At 41.4% G+C, this 14196-nt stretch overlaps 1 long non-coding RNA gene across 2 annotated transcripts in view; it reads right to left on the bottom strand.

Annotated features, from left to right (window-relative positions):
- LOC116530800 overlaps window positions 1–14066 on the bottom strand; it is a 31723-nt gene extending 17657 nt beyond the window's left edge. The window contains exons 1-2 of one of the 2 annotated variants that reach the window (XR_004260135.1): window positions 9464–14066; window positions 5023–5218 (exon numbers count right to left, since the gene is read on the bottom strand). This is a non-coding gene — a long non-coding RNA (uncharacterized LOC116530800). The remainder of the gene's footprint in view (window positions 1–5022; window positions 5219–9463) is intronic. The other variant, XR_004260136.1, reaches the window with a different exon arrangement.
- Between the last annotated feature and the right edge of the window lie 130 nt (window positions 14067–14196).

Below are 14196 nucleotides of genomic sequence, written 5' to 3'. Positions count from 1 at the left end.
TGCTTTTTTGTTTTAATCATCAGTGAGCAGAAATGACTCCAGAGGCCTTGCTGCTTGCCGTGACTAATGGACCCCAGTCCTTTCTGTGCCATGGGGTTCCCTGGTCGTGAACGCTGGCCAGGATCCCTACACCATCACTCATGGGACCAGTGTTCAGAAGTGGGCCTGCCAGGCATCATCAGGCAGGGCTTGGCCACCTCCCAGAAGCCAGGCCCTGCTGTGAGACAGGCTAAGGACAGGGCAGAGGACCAGATCAGAAGAGCAGGGCTTACCCTCCTGGGGACACACCCAGGACAGGAACACTTTTCCTGGTGGAGCCGTGTGGGCAGAGGGGCAACATGAGACCCTCAGTAACATACCCGTCTTGGTCAAGATGCAAGTGACTTGATTTTGGGTTCCTCTAAAACAGAGTACAAGATAAGGCTTTGTGGGCAAGGAGTTTATGTGGGGACATGACCATAGGAAGCACAGAGAGGGTGGAGAGAAGTGACACAGAGAAGGAAGAAAAGCCAGTAAGATCTTTTAGTGAAGAAGCGACTGCAGTAGGCAACTAAGCCTTGCAGCACGAGGGTTTACCTGGCAGACGCTGTGAAGAGTGCACCTCAGAAAGGTCCCACAGAAAGGTGAGGAGCTGAATGCGCACCCACCACCTCCTATCCCCTGGTGGTCAGGTGGCTCCTGGAGCTGGTCACCTCCCTCGCTCTCTGGTCCTCTCTGCAGCATGCTCCCTAGGCCAAGGTAGTAGGTTATGAGCTTAAATGGGAACTGTCTTCAAGCTGCCTCCAGAGTATGCTTAGTAGATCTTGGATCGCTTGGATAGGGATCTTGGCAGGGTCCCTATACCAGTCCCACCCTTGAGGCAAACATCAATACTTTGCCCAGACGAACAGGCTGAAAGGTGGTGGGTGAAGGGTGCCAAGTTACAGAAGCCAGTAACTGCACCTGTCCTGGCAAGAGATGAGCAGGGAATCCTGCATCAAGCATTGTCCAGCATGCACCAAGCCCTTATGGACCCAGCACCCCTTCAAGTGACCGTGACTCCCTGGACTCCAACCTCTTCTGCCTAAGGCCAGACAGAAAGAACTGGAAAAGTACTTTTGTTCTGGGCTTGTATGGCCTGGATCAGGTTCACAGCTAATTAGAAGTAAATGTGAAGCACAATTATGTAACAACCTTCAGTGGCCAAATTCATGAAAGGAATAATGGGTATATGTTTTCTTTCTGCAGAATTTTAATGAACAAGTGGCATTACCATCCATTATTTATCTTTTTTCAATTGCAGTAAATAGTTGCAGTGACGAATATCCAATTTCTTTATTTACAGAAAACTCGCATATGTGTAGATCATGGTACAGGCCCATATTTACTGTATAAAGTACTGACTTGTTTTTCTTTAATAGAGAAATGTGGCCATTATTATTCTATTTCTTAAGATGTAAAAGTCAATGCATAATAAATTGATAGGCCATTTCTTTTGTGCTCCTGTAAGAAATAGCCAGCCAGCTTCTCCTTGGAAATTATGGCTCTTTATATTTAAGGAAACTTAACCTCTAGCAGGATGAGAGACCTGGAGCAAACACACTCTAGGCACATGGCCGATGACTAATAAATATGTTTACAGAATTTATTGGTTGACAGAGTCCCTGAGAATTGGCTTTGTTTTTAAATCCCCCAGACAGGGTTGAAGCCACACCTTGAAGTATATACACTGCAGTTATGGGCCCTTCGCATTGGATGACCACACAGTCATCACTTGATTACATCTTCAAGTTGGTTATGATTTTGAGTAGGATTGTGAAAAAAAAGGAGATTCCAGGACTGAAAGTAAGTACCTGCGCAGCATCATAAGACAGTCCTCCAAGCTGACTGAGCAACCATATCTCTCTTACCTGGGCTTCTTGGTCTGGGAGAAATGTCCTGTATTAGTTCATTCTCACACTGCTGATAAAGACATACTAGAGATTGGGTAATTTATAAAGGAGTGAGGTTTAATTGACTCCCAGTTCCAAAAGGCTCGGGAGGCCTCAGGAAACTTACAATTATGGTAGAGGGGAGGCAAACAAATCCTTCTTCACATGGCAGCAGGAAGAAGTGCTGAGCAAAAGGGGGAAAAGCTGCTTATAAAACCATCAGTTCTTGTGAGTACTCACTCACTATCACGAGAACAGCAGGATGGGCGTAACCACCCGCGTGATTCAATTACCTCCCACTGAGTCCCATCCACAACATGTGGGGATTATGGGAACTATAATTCAAGATGAGATTTGGGTGGGGACACAGCCAAACCATATTATGTACCTCTAATGCCACTTCATTCGTCTGTTCTGATGAAATCTACTACAAAAGGTGGGTGTGCTGATTGCTGAGGAAGGCAGAGCATTACACACAGCCCTGTTCTCCAGAGACCCAGGGCTTGGAGATCAAACATAGCCATGGAGGGAAGTTCACAGTGGAACGTGTTCAGGATGATGGCAGAGTCTGAACCAATCATACATAGCAGGTGAGCAAAGGAGGGAGGGGCTGTAATGACCTTGAAGCCCATGAGCTGGGTTCTCTTCTCCAGTGTGATGGGTACTAAGTGTGGCTCAGTGTAAGAGAAACAGGTGGATATCAAAGTAACTTGTGCTAAAATGATTCCATCTCTCATTTCTAAGCCCTTGTTTACAGATGCTTTCTCCTGAGTCCAGTAACACATGACTGCTATATTCTGTGAGTTCTTGCTTTTAACCCTACCTCTCCTGAGTTCCTTACATTTGAAAAAAAAAAAAATTAAAAAATCGAACTACTTAGAGAACTGAACCAAATGTACCTTCCCTACCTTGGAAAGAAAATTGGGCCTTCTGAGCTGCTTGTCATCCCCCCTACCTCATCCCATATTCTCATTTTCTTCTTTATATTCTAGCAACAAATTCCAATACACGCACACACACAGACACACACACACACACCCCAAGAGATAAGAGAGGATGCTTGAAGGTGGACCAGCTACATCAAGTGCGTGGGCCTCCAGTTTCTCAGAGTCTGACTTGAACTACTTACAGAACACAGGTCCGTGGGGATCAGGCTTGGGTCTGCCTGTGGCTAAAGAGCTTCCCGGGATATGAGCTCAGGACCAACAACAGCCTTTTATATGAACCCATGGGCTCCACCATGAACCTGGTCCTAAAAATTAGCCTCTTGATTTTTTCCTTATGATTATTATTATTTTTTACAGAGAAGCTGCTTTCAATGATTTCTTAAGTTTTGTTTCCTGATAGCTACTATTCCAAAGCACTCTAAAAACCAATTTTATACTTAATAAAGTTTAACTATTCAATATTTTTCATTTCAAAACTAAATAACAGACATTTAAAAGAATATTTCATTTTTAATGACACTAGTGCCACTATTTTAGAAAGCTGGATGACATCCACCATGCATTCCTATCTCCCTAACTGCCAAATACTCTATTAGTCAAGTTTGTTCATGTTTATAAGATTTTTTGGGGGATGTTTTAGTGCTATCAGAAGATCTAACATCTGTTTCTCCAGGGATTCTCCATGTGTTCTGTGGTTTACAACAATTGAAACCACTGTTTTCGAAATACATTTGGATTAAACTCAATGGACTAAGACTTGATTTCACAGGGAGCCCCATTCAGGCGTTCTGGGGTTTTCTCTCATGTCATTTTTACGAATGGTGAGACATGTGCCCTGGATTCAGGTGGGTGACGTGGAATAATAACAGTGGAGTTCAGTGGAATGCATGTGTAAAATGATGTTAAAGACATTCTAGTGTGGGGAGCGTATCTGGGTGTCTCTGTTTCTGCCCGGAGCACGGCAGAGGACAGGAAATCCCTTTGACTTTGCTCTTTTAGGAACCACAGTGACAGGGTCAAGTCCAGCACATCCCCTTATGTCCTTCCTTGGCCATCAACAACAACACCGTCCATACACCTTTCTGTGATGTTGGGAATGTTCTACATCTGCACTTCCCAATATAGCATTGCCACCAGTGCCCGGCAGCAATGGAGTGTTGAAATACGACCAGTGAGACTGAGCAGCTGAGGTTTTTGTTTTATTTAATATTTTAAATTTAAATTCTAATTCTAATATCCATGTACAACTAGTGGCTATCTGTCTTAATTCATTCTCATGCTGCTAATAATTACCCGAGCCTGGGTAATTTATAAAGGGAAGAGGTTTAACTGACTCACAGTTCAGCATGGCTAGGGAAGCCTCAGGAAACTTAACAATCATGTTGGAAGAGGAGCAAACATGTCTTTTTCACATGGTGGTAGCAAGGAGGAGTGCCCAGGGAAGGGGGAAGCCCCTTATAAAACCTTTAGATCTTGTGAGAACTAACTCACTGTCACAGGAGTAGGATGGGAGAAACCACTGCCACTATTCAGTTATCTCCATCTGGTCCCTCCCCTGACACTTGGGGTTTATAATAACTACAATTCAAGATGAGATTTGGGTGGGGACACAGCCAAATTACTCTCATTTTAGACAGTGAAGGTCTAGACGTGTCAGCCACTCTGAGCCCAGTCATTCTTTGCTGTGTCTCCACGGAACACTCCCTGATTTCTCCAGAACACCAATGTCTCTTATCTACACACTCCTTCAACAGAACAAATTACACCACTGGCCCGAAACTATTGACTGCTGTGCCCAGTGCCAGTCCATAGTGTGTTTCGGGAATCACAGCTGCTCAAGTTCAACGGCCACTACGTGTTTTAGGGCACACTTGAGGTTTACAGAGAGTACTTAATCAGAACTTTCTTGCCTGCAAGTTTTGCGTCAATTTAGACACACTCCAGTGAGGTAGGAAGATATCGACTAAACTGTTGGAGAACATAGCTTGGATCTGCAGCCAAAGTCAGCATTCTGATATGTTCCCCTCAAGCTGACAACCTGCGAGTGCTGATCCAGCCTACTGCATGGAGAATTGTGACCTATTTTTCAAGAGAGGCTGGTTATAGAGATCACATAAGGGCAGTTTCTTTAACACATTAATCTTACCTGATAGAAAAATACTGACCAGTGAGAGTCCAACTCTTTCTGTTCCTTATCAGACAGGCCTCGCTCCTTTCTGAAGGGGAGAGGAGGATGAAGATCCCTTGAATTTCTTGTGATTAAAGGATTCTTTTTTGTCTCCATCCCATTGCTAAACTGCCTTCTCCTTTATGTTTTTCATCTCTTCTCCAACATCCAGTGAACAATGTCTCCCCTTTTGCCTGTGACCACCAGAAAAATAAAAATATTTATTGCCTTCAAAGTTACATCCACTCTGATCCTGAGTCACTGTTATACCTTAAAGGAATTCTCGTAAAATATGTTGAGGAAATTCTTCCATATTTCATTAGTAAAAACAAAAAATATAATTTATACACACACAGACACAAACACACACAGAGATATAATTTTAACCAAAAAATCCTATTGTATTTCTTTATTCTGGTGCATAAAAACACCTTTCTAAAAAAGATGGAACAAAGATGAACAAACTTATAAAAACGACTCTAGTGCAAAGATAAACCCCAAAGATTCAAGGCGTGAGAAAGGCCCAAGTGAACTACTGATACTATTCAATCAGTGAGACTTTGTGTAAGAGATGAATTAAAATAACAGACTAAAGGACAAAAACCACTCTGTTCTAACTTCCCTAAAATAATAGAAGAATATTTTAAAACAAAATTAATAGAGAATAAGTACATATGGACAGTGCAAAACAAGAAAATGTGGATCAGCAGACCAGAACATGTGAGGAATTCCTAGAAGACAGAAACCAGATGGGATTAGAGTGACAAGAGTAGATGAATCTATAGCCAAAAATCATATGCAGCACGCAGGATGAATCCCCACATGGCCTTGGCTCACCCAGCTCTTCCCCCTTTCTCACTTGTAGTTCTCAAAAATAACTATAGAATGTGCCGGGAATGTAACATCCTGAGATAACGAGGAACTGGCTAGAACAGAGCCCGGGCTGTTCCTCCTCGTCCTAGAACACGATGTCCTTCAGTGTGTTAGCCCAGAAACTCAACTCTGCCTGGGTATAAAACCCAGGCAGAGTGGCCTTTTGGGGTGCATCAGTTCCAGGGCAATGTAATGTAATGTGAGACATTGAGATAAGACTACATTTGCCCCAGGAGCAAGCCCTGGGGCACTGGCTCACCTTGATGTCTGTAGGGAATAAAGTTGCTTTGCTTAATTTGCTATGTTAGCCTTCTGCCTCCCTAGACTTATACAAGTGGTAGAATAACCAGTGACTAGTGAACGTGCTAGAGAAACCAGGGCTCACACCGTGAACCCTGCTTCACACACCCCACAGTTACTGTGAAGCTAAAAACGAATGCTGGGCGTGGTGGCGCACACCTGTAGTCCCAGCTACTCAGCAGGCTGAGGCAAGAGAATCCCTTGAACCCAGGAGGCAGAGGTTGCAGTGAGCTGCGATCGTGCCACTGTACTCCAACAGAGCAAGACTTCATCTCAAAAAAAAAAAGTTAGAAAAAGCAATAAATACTATTAATGTCAAAACATGTGGGATATAACCAAAATAGGACTCAGAAAAACAGTTATAACTGAATTTTTTTTTTTTTTGGACGGAGTTTCGCTCTCGTTACCCAGGCTGGAGTGCAATGGCGCAATCTCGGCTCACCGCAACCTCCGCCTCCTGGGTTCAGGCAATTCTCCTGCCTCAGCCTCCTGAGTAGCTGGGATTACAGGCATGCGCCACCATGCCCAGCTAATGTTTTGTATTTTTAGTAGAGACGGGGTTTCACCATATTGACCAGGATGGTCTCGATCTCTTGACCTCGTGATCCACCCGCCTCGGCCTCCCAAAGTGCTGGGATTACAGGCTTGAGCCACCGCGCCCCGCCACTATAACTGAATTTTTTAGAACCTGAAACAAAAGTTAAAGAAAGGCTAGGTATAAACAAGGAAGTATTTAAAAAAAAAAAAAAAAAAGAACAGCAAAGTAAGCTCTAAGAAAGCAATTTTAAAAAAGAAAAATGAAGGAAAATAATTAAATAGAATAGTAATATGAAAAGCACACCTTATCAGTGAATCCAAAAGCCAAATCTTTCTATGACAACACTGAGGACAACAGTAAGAAAGTGGACGGGACCAGGACTGTTCCACCAAAGGCCCCTGGAGTGATTTCCTTGATGTAACTCATGTCACCATTTTCACTATGAATGTGGGTGCCTCATGATGTGTGCCACTTATGCAAAACTAATTCTGTGTCCTTATAGTGTTGCTCTCCTCCATTGAATTACCTTAGCACCTTTGCCAAAAAATCAACTTCACATATGTATGTGTGGCTCTATATTTGGCTATTTCCTATTTTGAAACTCTGTTATCAAATGCATACGCATTTAAAATTATTTCTTCTTGGTGAATTCACTCCTTTATTATTTGGGAGTGTCTTTCTTTGTCATTGACAGTACTCTCTGTTTCAAATTCTGCTATATCTGATATTAAGGTACTCACACCAGTTTTCTTACGATGAATGTGGGCATGGCAAATCCTTTTCCCATTCTCTTATTTTTAATCATCTATGCCTTTCTATTTGAAGTAGTTCTCTTGTAGACAGCATGTATTCGTTTTTAGTAGTAGTGCTTTTTATATAATCTGACAATTTATTCTGCCTTTTAATTGGGGTATTTAAGTCCATTATATTTATTGCAATTATAGATAAGGTTGGATTTAATAGTACCATTTTGTTAGGTCTGTTCCTTTTGTTTCATCTGGTTTTTTTCCTCATTGTGCCTACTTTTGAATTCAGTAATTTTATGATTTCCTTTTATCTTCACTATTTGCATATTAGTTACGTATTTTCTTAAAATTTTTAGTAGTTACTCTATGGTTTCAATATACATCTTGAATTTCTCACCTTCAAAAAATTTTATACCATCTCATGTATAATGTAAGACACTTATGATAATATTTTCATAATTGCTTTTCCCCTTCTTTGTGCTATTATTGTGGTGCATTTTCCTTTTTACATAAATTCCATAATACATTGTCACTATTTTTGCTTTAGATAGATAATTATATTTTAGAGTGATGAAAATAAGAAAAAAATATGCCATTTTTATATTTACTTCATGTTTACTGTTTCTAGAGATCTTCATTTATATGTAGATCCAAGTTTCTATCTGATATTACATTTCTTTTGCCTGAAGAACATTAACATATTTCGTACTGGCTCCTGTTGGTTAGCTGTGCATTCTCTCAGGTTTGCTTTTTTCTTTCCTGTGTAGAAAGTGTTTATTTCACTTTTATTTTTGAAAGATATTTTAGCTGGATATAGAATTTTGAGTTAATAGTATTGTTTCCAATACTTTAAAAATGCCTTTCCATTGTCTTCTAGCTTCCATAGTTACTGAAAAGAATGCTGCTATAGTTTTCTTCTTCTCTTTCTTTCTCTTTGAAAAGTCTTTTCTTTCTTTGCTGCCTTCAAGATTTCTCTCTCTCTTTTTTTTTTTTTTTTTTTTTTTGCAGTTTTACAGTGATGTATGTAGGAGGGCATTTTTGTCCTTATCTTTTGTAATTTATACTGATTCTCCGAAATTCTTGGGGCTTTGATTTGGTGGTCATCGCTAATTTTTTAAAAAGTGACCATTATCTCAATAATTTTTTTAGGGCACCGTCTGTCTTCTATGGCATTCTAGTGACATTCCATTTGTATGTTTCTTTAACAGTTTGATATTGTCCCACAGCCTTTGGATGCTTTGTTCTGGTTTACTTTTCACTCTTTTCTCTTTCTTTTTGTGTTTCAATTTGTCTAATTTTATTGAATTATCTTCAAATTCACTGATTCTTCTTTCAGTTGTGTTGAGTCTACTGGTGTCCATTAAAGACTTTGTTTCTGGTACCATATATTAAAAAAAATATCTAATATATCCATTTGACTTCTTTCTTATGGCTTCCCCCTGACTGTGGAAATTTCTCCATCTAATTACAGATATGTTCATTTTCTCCCACTGGATCTTTTGCACATTAATCACTGTTATTGGTAAATTGTTATTTGATGGTTTCTACACCTGGTTTTTTATGGGTCTGACCATGAGTTGTATTTTTGTTTTCTATTATGTTTTGTTGGGACTGTGTGTGTGTGTGTGTGTGTGTGTGTGTGTGTGTGTTGATCTTTTACATGTCTTGTAATTTTTGACTGAATGCTATCATCGTGTGTAGACCAGAACTGCTGAGATACATAGCATTTATTCCTCAATATTTACATTTTTCTTTTTTTGTTTGGCTGCTAGTATGGTTTGTGTCAATCTAGTCAGAAATTGGTTTTATTGTTGTCATGGTTACTCTCCATGCACAGTCTTTAACTTCCATTAGTAGTGGGTTGTTATTATTTTGTGCTTGGGTGCAGGCTGATGAGCCTAAATATATTTCTCAGAATTACTGCTACAGCCTGAGATTTTAAATGATCTTTGCTCATCTCCACCGCAGGAGGAGTCTCTCACCATGCTTTTGCCTGTTCTCCAGTGGTAGAGTGCTGTTGCTTCTTTTGGTGCTTGTTAGATAAGTAGTAATTGTCAATGAGGCTTCTTTCTTGTCCTTTTCCAGCCATAATCTTATAAAGGACTTTCGTGACTTGGCACAAAATGGCAAATAAAGACGTAAAACTACACCCAACTTTATTAGTCATTAGAGAAACGCAATTTAAAACCACAACGAGATACCACTACATGCATGACTAAAATTTAAAAGCCTGAAAATATCAAAAGTTGACCAGTATGTGGAGTTACTAGAACCTTCGCACACTGATGTTGACAATACAAAATGGTACATTCACTCTGAAAAAACAGTTTGGAACTTCTTTATAAAGCTAAACACATAATGACCATATAATGGAAAAATCTCTTTTAGATATTTTCCTAAGAGAAATGAAAATATACTTTCACACAAAGACTTGTTTCATGGATGTTCAGAGTAGCATTATTCCTAAGAGCCCCAAACTGGAAACAACTCATATGTCTATCCACTAGAAAATGGGTGAACAAATTGTAGTATAGTCATCCAAGAGGATATTACTTATCAATAAAAAAGAAATTACTACTCCCCATAATATGGATGAATCTCAGAAGTATTATGTGGAATGAAATAAATCAGACAAATAAAACTTCTTCATATTATATAATTCTGTTGATGTAAAATTCCAGAAGAAATAAAAACTAATGAAAGCAATTGTTTTTGTGATCATGGTAGGAAAAGAGGAATGACTACAAAGGAGCCTGAAGAAACTTTTTGGCATCATGGAAGTAGTCTACATCTTGGTGGTGGGAGTTACAAACCATGTGCATTTGTCAAAATTTATCAAACTGATATACGTGGAATTGGTGAATTTCATTGTATATAAATTACACCCAATGATTAAAAGTAAGATGTGAATAATTGTTCCAGTTAAGTAAGAGAAGCAGGTATAGTCTAGGGGAAGTTCTATGCCCTTGAACCCTTCTTCAGCTGAAGCATTTCTCAGGAACCACTCAACTTTCATACGTCTCAGTCTGAAAACCAGTGGCTTAGTTTTCCCAACTTGTGTGTGCACTTGAAAGTTAGAGCCAGAGGTGATGTGAATTTCCCAGATCATATAGTTTAATAATCTCAGCTCTAGGATTTTAACCAGAATTATATAAGGAACCAACAGATTTTTAAGGAGATAATCAATTATCTTTTATTCATTGCTTTCATCTTCTAAATAATTTTTGACTACCAACTATATATATGACATAAAGCTACTATTGGAGCGATATACGAAGAGAGTTCACAAACCTAGCACTCTGCATACCTTCTTTTGAGAAATGAAATTCACACAGGATTTATTTCTCTTTCTCAGGAGTGATCCAGACCGACTGCAAAAGTACATCCTTTACCGCAATTAGAACAGAAAAAACACATCGAATTTCAGTTATGCATTTGACCAGCTTCCCGCTGGTCAAATCTCTGTGCACAACGCGTTCAGATCGTCAGTGATGAAGCTCTCTGGGTGATGTGTTTTCCTAGGAGCTGCTGTGAAAACAAAGGGTCCAGGGAGGTTCTGGGATGCAGCCAATCCTTTGGGACTGGTAGGTGGGTGAGTCCAGTGGAATTTGAGACTAGGAAAGCCCATTCACTGCTTCTTCCAGGAGGGACCACCTCTTTTCTGGAGCTTCAAGTTTACCCAGGAAGAATATCACAGGTTTCAGAAAATTGATTTTAAAAAATGGCTATTTTGGGATCCACTTGCCTTTTCCTCTTTCCAAAGAGGAATCATTGTTGGAGGCTCTGACATCAGCACCACTCCCACTGCTCCAGCATGGCCATTAATCACCCATCAAATTCCTGCCTTATTTCCTTTGGCCTTGAAAATTATATGTCTTTCCTTTTGGCCTTGGAGATTATATGTCTCAAACTCTCTTGGTTGCTCGTTTTTTTCCTCCATTTTTTTTTTTTTTTTGCCTTTTTTTCTTTCTGAGGGATGAGAACTGGGGAGGAGAAAGCCATTGTCAATTAATAGAGAGAGATTTTCACCAGGTGTTTCTCAATTATCACATTGGCAGCAAGCCCCTTCTGTGTAAATTGTATTGAGGGGAAAAAAAAAAAAAACGAAAAATACCTCTCTGTGCAGACATCCTCCCTGGGATTGTAACCAGCTCCATGTCTTCTTTCCTCAGAAGGACAGTCCTCCTCTGGGAATAGCCCTGCTTAGAGCTATAAGCAAAGCCAAGGTTGCTGCCTCCTGAAATATCATAATTTGAATGTGTTAAAGTGTGTGATTATTATTAGATCTTAAACACTCTAGATTTGCTCCCTCATTCCACACAAGTTTCAGAAATAAACCCGCGACCAGTCTCCAGGAGAGATTGATGCTTATTCTGTGTCAGAGGCCTGGTCCCCAGACGTCCCCATAAATTTGTCTGCTGAAAGACCATAAACATAATTCTGAGCATGGAAGTTATTTAGATTTGAATTAATTGCTTTTTCAGTTGTTTTCAAATATGCAAATTGAAATAGCCAAAAAGAAAAAAAAAAAAACCCAAAACACGTCTATATATAAAACGAAAAAAAAAAAAAAAAGCACTCCATTCTCCTGGAGAGATTCTAGAATGTCCTTTGCCAAGGTGATCTGCTTTTTGTCAACAAAATGGCAAAGGTGCATTTTTTTTTTTTAAATGACCCATGTCTGTGCGGGTATTTCCTCTTTCTCTGACATTTTCTTAGAGGAGTGATCAAGTATTTCCTGTTGGTCAGAGCCTCTTTGACTTCAGCAAGCTACCACACACAAAAAAGAAGATTATTAAATCAACTGTGGATAGTAAAAGTGCGTTACCAGTCCGTTGAATCTGTAGGAAAACGATTTTGTAGAGAAGGCTGAAGGAGAATGCAGGAAGACACGTTTATCGTCATTAAAAGTCACTTAATGACACAAGCTAGGCAGTCAGCGTTCTTCTCATCAGTGAGGTCAGAAGCATCTCTGCTTACAGCTGTTATGACCCAGCACGCTGGCTTCGATGGAGACCTTGAGGGACCTCTTGGGGGGAAACATGGTGGTTTATCTGGGGACACAACTTGTAAACATCTCTCATCTAGGAATTTCCATGAAACCTCCTGAGCTTGGAGAGATGCCCAGCTCGTGCCAACTCCTGTATAACAAGCTCCAGATGCTTTCTCTACTCCGTGCCAGGTGGGATTCCCTGAGGTTTGCCCTTAACCCATCTCCTCAAAGCCCACAGTCAGAGACGAGGCAGTTCTGGGGTCAGACACGTGCACGCAGCTGGGTTGCCTTTACCTGTAGCGGTTCTCAGGAACCACTAAACGCCCATGCATTTCAGTCTGAAAACCAGTGGCTTCCTTTTCCCCACTTGCGTGCGCTTGAAAATGAGAACCAGAGGGGATGTGAATTTCCCACATCCCATGCCCTGCTCCAGTGAGTGTTCAGCCTTTAGTTATGTCCATTCATAGCCTGCCCAGACAGGGTCAAGTTCAGCCAGGAGATGGGACTCCCTCTCTCTCCATGACATCACTGGTCAGTAGTCACAGGTCAGCTAGTCACATGAAGACTCAGTTTTTGAGCAGATTTGAGTACAAGTCCTGGGCTAGGAAATACAGAAGTCAGAGAAAATTGTAATCTTAAGCTCCTCTCTTTGCCTTAGGCCAGTTTCCCAGAAGCACAGCTTAAGATGGGATTCTGGGGCTAATGACTTATTAGGGAGGTGCTCTTAGGAGAAGCCAGTGAGAGGTGCAGTTTATAGCAAAAGAAGAGTCAGGCCAAGGACTGGTCATAGCTGAATCCTAGCCTCAACCTGAGTGCACTGGAAATTCGGGGAGGGTGCACAGTCCCAGGTTACTCTGGGTTGTGGGGGGAAGAGTGAGCATCACACGTTTATTTCTGACTGTCATGGGCTATGGATGGCCTGCAAGAAGGAGAGCACAATCTCCCTGTGCCTCTGTTCAAGGCAGCTCCTGAGGGCAGGTCTCCTGGGGGTAGAGTGCCTCTGGGAGCACCTATGTTTTTAGCACTGAACTGTGGGTGCTCAGGCTCATTAATCGGCATCTGGGCAAAACATTAAGGCTGTGCAGATGCAGCTGTAGTGGAAAACAATATGGGTGCATGGTCACAATGGACTTCCTAACACACTCCCAGGTCTCAGCCTTCAGCCATGCAAGGAGGGCCGAGGTGTTGCCCACAGAGCAGGTACTCCCCAGCCATGGGACTTAGGGTCAGGGCTACAGCCAGGCTCACCCCGGTGACAAGGATGTCTGCCCCATATCCCTGCCACATGAAGCAGTAAAACAGCAGCTCTTTTGGCACACAGGGAAAAAGCCAGGGTCAAGGTCCCACGTTTCAGCACCACTTACCAGCTGGAGTCTTCGGGCATCATGTCAAGCCCTCCCTGAGGGCTGGCTGTGACTTTCTCATAGGGTGTTTACTCCCTAGCTTGTCAGCTTCCTGGCCCCTGAAAGTGTCTATGAGTGTAACCTCAGAATATATGCATGGAGACTCAAGATTGACAGAGGGGCCAGGCGTGATGGCTCATGCCTATAATCCCAGCACTTTGGGAGGCCAAAGTGGGTGGATTACTTGAGGTCAAGAGTTTGAGATCAGCCTGTCCAACATGGTGAAGTCCATGTTGCTCACCTGTAAACCCAGTTACTTGGGAGGCTGAGGCAGGAGAATCACATGAACCTGGGACGCAGACATTGCAGTGAGCCAAGA

This window comes from Sapajus apella, unplaced genomic scaffold, assembly GCF_009761245.1.
Source record: "Sapajus apella isolate SASKATOON/1434 unplaced genomic scaffold, GSC_monkey_1.0 scaffold68, whole genome shotgun sequence".
Lineage (NCBI taxonomy): Eukaryota > Metazoa > Chordata > Mammalia > Primates > Cebidae > Sapajus > Sapajus apella.
This window is presented reverse-complemented; position numbering and strand designations above follow the sequence as displayed.